General features: G+C 44.0%; 1 protein-coding gene across 1 annotated transcript in view; it reads left to right on the plus strand.

Annotated features, from left to right (window-relative positions):
- The window catches only part of LOC124545719 (cardioactive peptide), a 343,254-nt gene that overhangs the window by 105,125 nt on the left and 225,688 nt on the right, over positions 1-12,441 (plus strand). The gene's annotated exons all lie outside the window — the stretch shown is intronic.

Here is a 12,441-nt window from a genome sequence, read left to right on the forward strand (position 1 = left end):
TACGGTCGCAGGTTCGAATCCTGCCTCGGTCATGGATGTGTGTGATGTCCTTAGGTTAGTTAGGTTTAAGTAGTTCTAAGTCTAGGGGACTGATGACCTCAGATGTTAAGTCCCATAGTGCTTAGAGCCATTTGAACCATTTGACCAAAATCGAGTCCCATTTGCAAACAACTTGACACTATGAGTCCACTTATCACTGTGACACTGCACCCCTTCTGGCATAGATGCATGCACTAATTCGATTGGGAACCGCTTCAAAACAATTTTATACCTCCAGAGACAAGCTGACTTACAACTACTGTGACTGCTTCTGGATATCGACGGAATTGACATTCGAACCAGTCCAACACATGTCCTAGAGGGGACATATCAGAGGAACTTGCTGGCCATGAGATTACCTCAAAATGAGGCAGTCATTTCATCGACACACGTGCCATGGGAGGACGAGCATTGTCATGCTGAAAAATGACACCAAGATACAGTCGCATGAGAGGTAACACATGCAGACGCGTGATGCCCGTGACGAATCGTTGTGCCTCAGAGCTCCCTCTTAGTGACAACCAGCCGCGTCTTGAAGTCATACCCGATTGCTCCAGACAGTTGACACCAGGAGTAACTCCGCTGTGCCTGTCCAAAAATTTATAAGAATGGGCTCTCTCCCCAGGACGCCGCCATACCCGCCGACAGTATTCATCCGGAGCAATGCAGAAACGCGATTCTTGGGCTGAACACAGAGCGACGCCATTCTTCAGCGTTCCATGCTTTCCGGTCACGGCAGCACTCCAAATGCAGTCACTTCTATTGCTGTGACAGCGGCAGCCTTCGCGCGTAACTGTAATTTCCTACTGCAGATGCTGCTGGTCTCCGGCATGTTGCGTGGATTCACAGGAAATGTTAAAAGGTATCCATCACATGTTATAAGATGGTAGATGCAGACATGAAGGAGTTACCTTGTGCTTGGTGCACAATACGGTGATCCTCTCTTATGGTGGTCAGATGTCGTCCAGAACCTTGAGGACGAGTATGCCTGTTCTCACGTCTCATGCATTTCAACTTCGGACGCCTGTCACATACTAGTGCCTCACATATCTGGATATCATACTATTCGTCTGGCTGGTCAAATGGAGAGCCACAATGGGGCTATTTTCATACTGTGAGTTGTGCTGATAACAATGTCTCACACGAGTGCGCGGGATCTCTGGGTCCTTCAGAGTGATCTAGCAACGTCTGACACCATTCACGACACTTAAAGACCCGAAGAGGTCTGGCACAAACTCTAGACACAAACAACATTAATGCGCTCTGGTCGCTGTTGTACCTGTCACAGACAAAGGCGATACTAATAATTTACATACCTTCTGCTGGTGTATATGTGTACAGAGTTACTTTGACTTCCGACCATGCCTTCTCGGTACTTCACTGTCTTTTTATCAGACTGTGTATTAGGAAACAAAATTATATATCACATTCAAAAAATGGTTCAAATGGCTCTGAGCACTATGGGACTTAACAGCTGTATATCACATTGCTGGCCGCTGTGGCCGAGCGGTTCTAGGCGCTTGAGTCCGGAACCGCGCTGCTGCTACGGTCGCAGGTTCGAATCGTACCTCGGGCATGGATGTGTGTGATGTCCTTAGGTTACTTAGGTTTAAGTAGTTGTAAGTCCAAGGGACTGACGACCTCAGATGTTAAGCCTATAGTGCTTAGAGCCATTTGAACCATTTGTATATCACATTAACTTTTATAAACAAGAATACGTACTTCAGTACGTCACACAGTAACTCGCCAACTGAACAGGCGCGCCGGCCGCGGTGGTCTAGTGGTTCTAGGCGCGCAGTCCGGAACCGCGGGACTGCTACGGTCGCAGGTTCGAATCCTGCCTCGGGCATGGATGTGTGTGATGCCCTTAGGTTAGTTAGGTTTAAGTAGTTCTAAGTTCTAGGGGACTGATGACCTCAGATGTTAAGTCCCATAGTGCTCAGAGCCATTTTTTTTTCTAACAGGCGCGCAGAGGCGCTCACGACGTACACATACCTGTGCTCTCAATGTTCGAACTGAAGGCTACAATTTACTGTGTAGTAACATAAAGTTGGTAATTTTTTTAGCAAACAAAAATGGCTCTGAGCACTATGGGACTTAACATCTGAGGTCATCAGTCCCCTAGAACTTATAACTACTTAAACCTAACTAACCTAAGGACATCACACACACCCATGCCCCAGGCAGGATGCGAACCTGCGACCGTAGCGGTCGTGCGGCTCCAGACTGAAACGCCTAGAACCGCATGACCACACCGGCCGGCCCTCTCTTAGCAAATAGATGACTAAGAATATTCGCAACGTAAAATTAGCTGTGAAAGAAAGCTTTCTCAAAGTGAAAACTATGAAAAAATTACTTACATATTGGTGTATATAGACTAGCAGTGCAATAGAAGCAGGATAGGTGGCGCACTCTCCTCCCCCCCTCCTCCCCCTCCCTCCATCCATGCAATCCGCGAGTAGTTAACTAGTGTCTGGTGGTCGCAATTGCACAGCTAACAGCCAGCAAGAAAGAGCTGATAAATCAGGCTTCTTTTGGACAGCAGAGAGCCTACAGAGAGAGGAATACCAAGAAAAGAAAAACGTTAGAAACAGGGAGATGAGTCATTATTGCTCGCATCTTTTCAGAATGATGCCCTCTTTGTAGTTTCCCGAGATCCTCTAACATAAAAAGCTGCCTGGTCCCCTGCACACAGCCTCCACTACCGGTGTAGCTGCTTAATATGTGTAGTGGACCCCTTGTCAGTTAAGAAGAACCCGGAGACCCGCTACCCTACGGCGTAAGTCGAGGAACAGGCAACCCACCCAGTCGCACAGTCGTATGAACCACTGACTCAGACAGTCCACTCCGCTCTACAACATAGGTCCTCAGTCGGCCCCATCAACGATGGTGCAGATGGTGAACTCCGCCTTCATTTCGCAAGCAAGGCTGGCAGTCTTCAGCAGTTCAGGTAGCTGCCCGAAACAAGAGAGAATCTCTTCCAATCCAAAGCGACACACATCGTTAGTATCGACATCAGCCACGACCTGCAGTTGGCTGCACCCTGTGCTCTTCATGACATCCAGAAGGACCCGTTCCACATCTGCAATGACTCCTCCCGGTATATGCACTAAACTTCCTCCCCTCCTTGCCAGTCATATCCCTAAGGGGCTCTGTTACAAGCCTAAACGTTGGCGCTCGCAACTGATACCAACCCCACACACAGAGACTGCCCTGATCATGCAGGCCGAAAGCTTTCCCTGAAACAGGGCAAGATACTGCATCTGGCTCAAAATGTTCATCAGACACAGAGAAGGATCTAAAATATATGCCTTAAGAGCTACTGTGAAACGCATCTCTTCCACTACAGACTCTTTGCTATTGCGAACAACTACAAAACGCAGTAAAAAAAATTAGAACACAATACATATTCTGTTACTGTGAAACACAATACGTTGCTTCTATTTGCGAGACCATACCAGAACATCTTCCATTTCCCGTGTGCAGTAATAGGCTTCTATTATGCTGGTAAGATGAAACTACAATGTAAAAGTATTTTACAAACTTTACGCAACCTGGTTGCATTAGCACTTACGCACGCGCTGCACTTACCCCGAACTATGAGTACGATTTATAGTAACAACCCTAACAGATTTTTATTGCTTACGGTACTCATAGGCAGTAACGAAATTGTTTATTGTATTCTATAAGTTGTGCGTAAGTAGCAAAGAACTTACAGCAGGAGAGATGTGTTTCACAGTAGCGAAGATGAACAAGTGCTCATAGCTCTTAAGGTAGGCTTTTTGGAGTCCATGTTTACAGGCCATTTCCGTATTGATTTGGTCTGTACTATCATCTCACAAAATATAATATACTTTTTTTAACACTCAGTATTTGTTTCTTTTCACGTCTAGACATTTTCAAGAAAGAAAACTTCAGGAATATCTCAAATAGTTGTCATTCACGTCTTTTGTATAATTCAGTTGCAACATGGTCCACATCCAAGATAGCGTCTTGAAACAAATGGGTTTCCTGCACTGGCTGTTACTCATTTTCATTTTATATTTATTTTGTGTACTTACTACTATGGTTCAAATGGCTCTGAGCACTATGGGACTCAACTGCTGTGGTCATAAGTCCCCTAGAACTCAGAACTACTTAAACCTAACTAACCTAAGGACAGCACACAACACCCAGCCATCACGAGGCAGAGAAAATTCCTGACCCCGCCGGGAATCGAACCCGGGAACCCGGGCGTGGGAAGCGAGAACGCTACCGCACGACCACGAGATGCGGGCTTACTACTATGTTTCGGATGTGTAGTCATTCTCAAGTAAAATGTTTAACCCGTTAGCTAGACATGTTTTGTGATTTTCATTACAGTACTAATAGTAGCACGCAGGCCGGCCGGAATGGCCGAGCGATTCTAAGCGCTTCAGTCTGGAACCGCGCGAAAGCTACGGTCGCAGGTTCGAATCCTGCCTCGGGCATGGATGTGTGTGATGTCCTTAGGTTAGTTAGGTTTCAGTAGTTCTAAGTTCTAGGGGACTGATGACCTCAGATGTTAAGTCCCATAGTGCTCAGAGCCATTTGAACCATTTTTTAGTGGCACGCAGCCTAGCCTTTTACTCGTGTTGTCGCTGCACACACTTCGGTGCTCCCTCACACTAATAAACGTCTGGGCTGTGTGCTACTGTTTTGACTGTAACGAATACCACGGCTATACCTCTCAAGCCCGGCTAACCACTGACTGCCCATCAAATTACGTGACTGTAGGCTAAAACATGTCTAGCTAACGGATTAAGCATATTACCTGAGAGGGTCTACACAGCCGAAACGTAGCAGAACGCAAAATAAAAATGAATAGCAACAGTACAGTAAACTTATTTCTCTCAAAGCGTCTTTTGTAACGATGGTAACACTATGTACCACTGTGAGACTTGACTGACTTCGAATGCGGATGGAAAACTCAGTAAAACAACTTTCATCCCACAGTATTCATCTTAAAATTAAACCAGAAGCTCTTTTGACAGTACAGGGTGGTCCATTGATCGTGACCGGGCCAAATATCTCACGAAATAAGCATCAAACGAAAAAACTACAAAGAAGGAAGGGGGAAACCAGATGGCGCTATGGTTGGCCCGCTAGATGGTGCTGCCATAGGTCAAACGGATCTCAACTGCACTTTTTAAAATAGGAACCCCATTTTTTATTTCATATTCGTGTAGTACGTACAGAAATATGAATGTTTTAGTTGGACCACTTTTTTCGCTTCGTGATAATGCTCGAAATGATGTCCGCCCACCTTAATGCATTTGGCAGTACGTGTAACGACATTCCTCTCAACAGCGAGTAGTTCGCCTTCCGTAATGTTCGCACATGCATTGACAATGCGCTGACGCATGTTTTCACGTCTTTGTCGGTGGATCACGATAGCAAATATCCTTCAACTTTCCCCACAGAAAGAAATCCGGGGACTTCAGATCCGGTGAACGTGCGGGCCATGGTATGGTGCTTCGACGACCAATCCACCTGTCATGAAATATGCTATTCAACACTGCTTCAACCGCACGCGAGCTATGTGCCGGACATCCATCATGTTGGAAGTACATCGACATTCTGTCATGCAGTGAAACATCTTGTAGTAACATCGGTACAACATTACCTAAGAAATCAGCATACATTGCACCATTTAGGTCGCCATCGACAAAACGGGGGCCAATTATCCTTCCTCCCATAATGCTGCACCATCCCGCCAAGGTTCCACTTGTCGCAGCCATCGTGGATTTTCCGTTGCCCATAGCGCCATCTGGTTTCCCCCTTCGAGCTAGACGAGTTTCGTTCCTTGTAGTTTTTTCGTTTGATGCTTATTTCGTGAGATATTTGGCCCGGTTACCATCAATGGACCACCCTGTATAATGGCGACAAATAGCAGTATGTGTATCCTAGGCCATTAACACGTCTATTAACGACCGCAGCCGCCGCTGGACTTGATATACTTGGAGGCCGGCGTGTGGGCTGTGGAGAGCTCTCGGTGTACGGTGCCGCGGGCGGTCGAGGACCGGGATCAGAATGCGAGAGGAGTGCGCAGCGCCGCGTGGGCGCCGCACCAGATGGTCTTCCCGCGGCCCCGCCACTTGTTCTGCTCGCTCCCCCAACACAATCAAAACTTTGCTTTTTAAAACTGCGAGCTTTTGCTTACTACTTCAACCAAGTAAATTTACTGCTATGCACTTGCGACAGGAAATGTGATCCATAATCATATCGGGTTTCTTTGCAGGTTAATTCAAGAATTTTCTTAAATTACTCAGAAGCGCCGCAAATTCAGTGGGCGTTGCATTCGAAATCAACAACGTCTGCGGAAGACGTTGAGACTGAGACAGAAAAAGAGAAGCTAAAAATCGTTTAACTGTCCTTGTGCTGGCCCAGTCTCTGGAAAGATCTATGGAAACATGGCATCCAATCTATTTCGCTTCGGGCGACAAAAATAAAAAGTGTTCTTTGTGATGTTAAAGACGGTGCAGGTCTCCGAAATCTGGCATGTAGGCCCATTAAGAGTGACTGTTATCGCTGAAACAACCGGTTTCCGGTTGTATCGTTTCTTTTTTTCGACGCTAGTTTGATAAGGCAATTAAAACCTCTCAAAACAACCGGTTTCTGAAATAACCGACTTTCCATTTTTTCCTGTTATTTCCTGTAACAAACAAAGAAATGGAAGTGATAAGTGATTGACTACTAAAAAAATCATCAGTATTCTCTTATTTGTTCTAATTTTTTGAAACTCAACAATCATGTTGCAATCTGGTCTCATACCACTATTTCAACATTACGAATAGTCATTGCGGAAGGGTGGAAACTGAGGTTGAACAACTTTGTTTTTCGTCTTAATTAGTCCGTTTTCACGGGCTACAAGCAGATTACGTAGACACAAGCAGCTCAGCTGCTTTCTGTTTTTATTATAAACTATGAATAAAGAGTTAAGTTTCAAGTTTTCTCCTTATGTTATGTCACAGCTTTGTTGTGGCTACTCCCGAGTTTAATCTCTTAGAGCAAATAGAACATTGTACTTCATTGATATCGCTCTTCGTATAATACTTCCAGACTAGAGCTGGTGTCATTCGGTAATAAACCTGATACTCGATGACTACAACGACACACTGCCGTACAGACCAGATGGAGCAAGTCTTGCACACTGCATGGACATGCGCCACGCCACATGCTAACAGGTACATTACTGTCTCAGCAATACTGTACCAATTCTTATGCCATTTTTTGTTGCTCGTGTTTGTCCTCACTGTTATTCAAATATGCTTTTTCCCATTTTCTGTAATAAAGCAATATTTCAAAGCAGTGTAAATTTTACGATTAAAAATTACACATCCTTCAAAACAAAGGTTTATTTAACAACGAAAAATTTTATCACTGCTGCTATAGCTAACTCATATTTCGGTTTTTTTAACCTGTTATTACTCAAAAATGAAAACACCGGTTATAACGGAGACCAGACAAATACCGAAAATTAGCGGTTATTCAGAACTAAAACATCGGTATCGGTTTTAACCGGACGATTTTTCCCATCCCTAGGCTTACGCATCCCGTGCGAATGTGGCATCTCCTACATGACACGCGTGACAATCAGAACAGTCGACGAGACGTCCAAAGATGTCCACATCCGATTACAATAGCCAAGCAAATCAGTTCTCGCCGAACACTGCCTCGAATATGATCATGATGTATTGCTGTGAGACCAGTATCGTGGTACAACCGTCAAGTTTCTAGCACAACATTCCCAAGGACGGAATTTTCACTTCAAACACGACTTTTGGTTCAGCACTCAGTCTATTAAGATCTCGCCGACTATCCTGTCCACCAAAGAAGAAAGAGGGTCAGAGAATGTCCGTTTCACGGAATATTAGTGTGGGTCCAGAAAAACAAATGAGCGTCAAAGGGCATAGTGGGCGCCGGAGTCGAACTCAGCTGTAAAAGATCGACGCGACAGTAGCAATTGTTCACAATCAGTGGGAGTCCAGGCCCCAGCTACACATAACATCGGAACTCGCAATACCTGAAGAAGACGACTGGTTCGATCGCCGAAATATTATACATAAAATGGAATCAACAACTTGGTTGAACTTCTGTTACAGGAATACAGCCGTATCCAAAACGCCTTCTCTAGTGATATTTCGGCTGAGAACCGCTATTTATCCTTTGAGCCGTAAGAGTGACGGTGCAGCCCACCTAATAAACATAGAAGCAACGGTAATGGTGTCTTTTATGCTAGACGAAAGGTAGCCCTCACGTTATGTGTAGCGAGAATTCTCCCTATTTGAGGAGAAAGACTGCTACATGCCTCTTGACCTGAGACGCTTATGTTCGGTCTGAATGCGGCTAGTAACCATTAGCTTCAAAAATATTTTTAATTTTTACTCACAAAACTGGTGCTCTGTGGGAAAGTCTACTAAATACACAGTCGATAGCGATATAGGTGATGACAGCTGCCTGCTTGGAGATACTAATTCTCGCGTGTCGTCTTGTGGAAGATAGCCACATCCCACGTTGCTGTCGACTTTTCAGTCAACTAGAACATCTAAAAAAGTGAGGCGTCCGTGCTTTTCCATCTCAGTGTTGAATTGATTGTTTTATGGATAGAATTAAGATGGTCCAAAGACTGATGTTTCTCGACGCCTTAGGACCAGACCACAAATGTGTCATCTACATTACTCTAATAATAACAAGCTTAAAATTAGTAGAGTCGACATGAAGACTTCTGTTACTATTTTCCATTGGTTACAAGACGGTATTTTTTAAACATGTACCTGTACTATTATACCGTCTTTAGTGGATATTTCCATCAAGTATGAAAGTCGTACACATAATCTGTTTAACGGCTTACGGGTGTCATGACAGAAACAATTTTGTAATTTTCTAATTAAATACATTATTTTTAAATTTTGGAAACTATTCTGTAACATCTTTCTCTACTTTACAATGTGTATTTTAGAATCATTTTTTTATCTTGGATTCCGTGGGAAAAATAGCTTGTCACCAGCATAACAGGAATTCTTTCAAATGTAAGGCCAGTACTGAGGCCTAGAAAACACTCCAGCAGAAGAATGTTAACTTATTCTCAAACATAAGGGCTCTCATTCGCCCAGTTCTCTCACCTTCTCATAGACGGTAACTGCATTTTTACTTAAACGTTTTTGATCGTGTTATATGTACGATCAACTTTACATATTTACCTCTCCTTAATTTTATGTTATCGTGGACAGGTTTTACTTGTGCGGCGCTTGAAAGATTTACCAATACCATATTTCTTACAGTAATTCTCCGTCATGTTTTTGATGTTTTTGAGACAAAAGTGCGATATGATGTGTCCTAACTTACTCAATATTTCACTAAGTAGATGTAATTGTTTGATGGCACGAATCTCTTGATATGAGCGCAAAATCTGAGTCTTCATTTCCTGATGTAAGTGGAAAATTCTGTCGACCGTTTAATATTATCGTAGCTTGTTAATGTAAGTGATGGTAGGCGTTTACGGCAAAATTTACTGTATAGTTAACATCTTGTTTTCTAAATGTTATCGACATTAGGCTTAGCTTTGCAGTTCAACATTGGTAACTCTGAAAGACAACAATGTTCTTGTTTAATAACACTGTTAATGTTTCAGTTTTGTTTTCGGGGGTACACTTCTTATTGGAAATGCACTTCCTGTCAAAAAAACGTAGCACCCAAAAGATACGGTCAGATGCCAACGTAACTTCGTACACTCACACACCATCTGCAGATATGTAAATAATTAGAGCTGTAGTTCTCTGTGACAGACAGAGCGACCACCAGCATGCATTAGTGTTGTTCGTGTTTAGAACCGTTACCACGCCTGGTAGAGTATGTAAGGACGGAGTCAAATGTTGAGTGAGCATTGTGAAGGACACAGAGATGTCGCATAGGCCTGTGAGATGACGTTTTCAGCAGCTGACGGAGTATGAAAGGCGCTTCGTTGTGGGTCTCCATTTGATCGGCAGGTTGAATCGTGTGTTGTCCAGACTTGTGGACATTCGGATGTGACGGTGTCCCGATGTTGGATTAATGGAACCGAGTGGTTAGAAATGCTCTTCAAGATTCCGGTAGATCACTTCTGACTACTACAAGGGAAGATAGCCGTACTGTGCACCACATATATTGCTGTCTTGCACCGGCTGAGGTGCAATGAGAACACAGCCCAAGTAAACAACGTATAACACTACTAAACCAAAACACTCCTCCGTGCAGAAAAGTTAATCACTACAAGTTTGTGATAGTTAGTGATTAGCGCTGAATTTATAAATGTCCAACTGAGGTTGAAGGGCGTAATGATAAAACAGTCAATGTTAATGTTCACTCAGACGTAGTGATGGTCGACGGCCGATACCATGTTCCTGGACGTCTGCGATGCGGAGACCAAGTCCCGGAGATGGTGAAGGCATGCACAGGCAGCTCCACCTACCCGCAGTGGTTGGTGCAGGATGGCGTCGTGCGTAGCGAGGCTCTGACTGAGGAACAGCAGGTGCAATAGGCGCCTGGTCCAGAGCTCAACGGCAGATGCCTTGGAGTTGCACTGCGCCTTCCTAAACACACAGGCTGGGTAGTGATACTAGATGAATTCATTGCGATCACGTGGTCCACGCAGGCAAACAGGTCCACGAGGTCTGTGTTCTCTGGCGGCTCTTGCATTGCCGCTGGCTGGCCTAGGCATTGTACATGCTGAGTTCCGTCATCTGCTGCCAGTTGGTGTACCATTGCTGTGAGAAATGTCTCCGGTATGTGGGGCACACAACCCCGTACATAGCATACATTTGAACCCCTTAAGCCGGCCGCTGTGACCGAGCGGCTCTAGCCGCTTCAGTCTGGAACCGCGCGACCGCTACGGTAGCAGGTTCGAATCCTGCCTCGGGCATGGTTGTGTATGATGTCCTTAGGTTAGTTAGGTTTAAGCAGTTCTAACTTCTAGGGCACTGATGACCTCAGATGTTGCTCAGAGTCATTTGAACCATTTTTGAACCCCAAGCCTGTCATCGGAGAACTCCTTACAACATTCTGTGCCATCCCGCATCTCTGATCGGACACTGTCAGCTATTAGACTAGGAAGTTATGAATGACGGTTCTGCTGTATCCCGAATGACTATTGTCAATGATTATGGCGGCGACATGAGGAGAGGTCCATTCTTCCAATGTTTTGGAGAGGTACAGCCGAGTGACTCTGGCGTCAAGGTATGGGTAACCGTCGGGTATAGCTTGGGATGACAGCTGGTAATGACGGAGTCTAGCGGCACAACTGCGTGTCTTGGACATCCAGCGACCTCATGTCTTGTGTCTCGTGTGGCAATATCGTGGTGCCGTTTTTGAAAAGGACAAGCTATTTCACACATGGCACGTGCCTCAATTTCTTATCAGCGGAACATTTCAAGACTGGCTAAAATGTGCTGAAGTTAATCTTCTTTACAAGAAGGGGGATAAAGAGATACCATCAAACTATCGACCAATGCCGCTTTTGTCGGTTTTTTCAAAAATATTTGAAGAGGTTGTGTTCAAGCATTTCCTCAAGCATCTGACTGCAAATAATATATTGATCAAGTCACACTTTGGATCTCTTAATAGAGAAAGCTATTTACACTTACAGTGAGAATGTACTTAATTCATTAGTTACTAAATTAGAGGCTACTGGCATTTTCTGTGAAAGCCTTTGACTGTGTGAACCACAGCATTCTCTTAAGTAAATTAGAATATTATGATGTCAGCAGCAATGCTGCGAAATGGTTTTAGTCTTGTCTGTCTAACAGGAAACAAAGGGTGTCGTTGCGAAATACCTGTGCAATAAGCAGTTAATCTTCATCTAATGGGGAATTAGTTACATGTGGTGTTCCTCAAGGTTCCATCTTGGGTCCATTGCTTTTTCTTGTACATTAATGACCTCTCATCTGCTACATTGCGAGAGGCTAAGTTTGTTTTATTTGCAGATGACACAAACATTGCAATAAGTAGCAAGTCAATTACATAAACAGAAACAGCTGCTAATAAAATTTTCATTGACATTAATAAATGGTTTAAAACTAAATCACTGTCATTAAACTTTGAAAAGACCCACCATATCCAGTTCATAACCTGTAAGAGATTTCCTTCCAGCATGTGTATAACATATGAAGACATGTAGATCGAAGAAGCTGACAGTGTTAAATTGCTGGGATTACAATTCAATAGTAAATTCAGTAGGGAAGGGCATACCACAGAATTGCTGCAGCACATAGACACATCTGTATTTTCAGTGATCATGATGTCAGCTGCAGGAGACACAAATATAAAAAAACTTGCATACTTTGTTTACCTTCATTCTATTATCTCATACAGGATCATATTCTGGGGTAACTTATCAAACCAAGCAAA

Source organism: Schistocerca americana, chromosome 1 (genome assembly GCF_021461395.2).
Source record: "Schistocerca americana isolate TAMUIC-IGC-003095 chromosome 1, iqSchAmer2.1, whole genome shotgun sequence".
Classification (NCBI taxonomy): domain Eukaryota; kingdom Metazoa; phylum Arthropoda; class Insecta; order Orthoptera; family Acrididae; genus Schistocerca; species Schistocerca americana.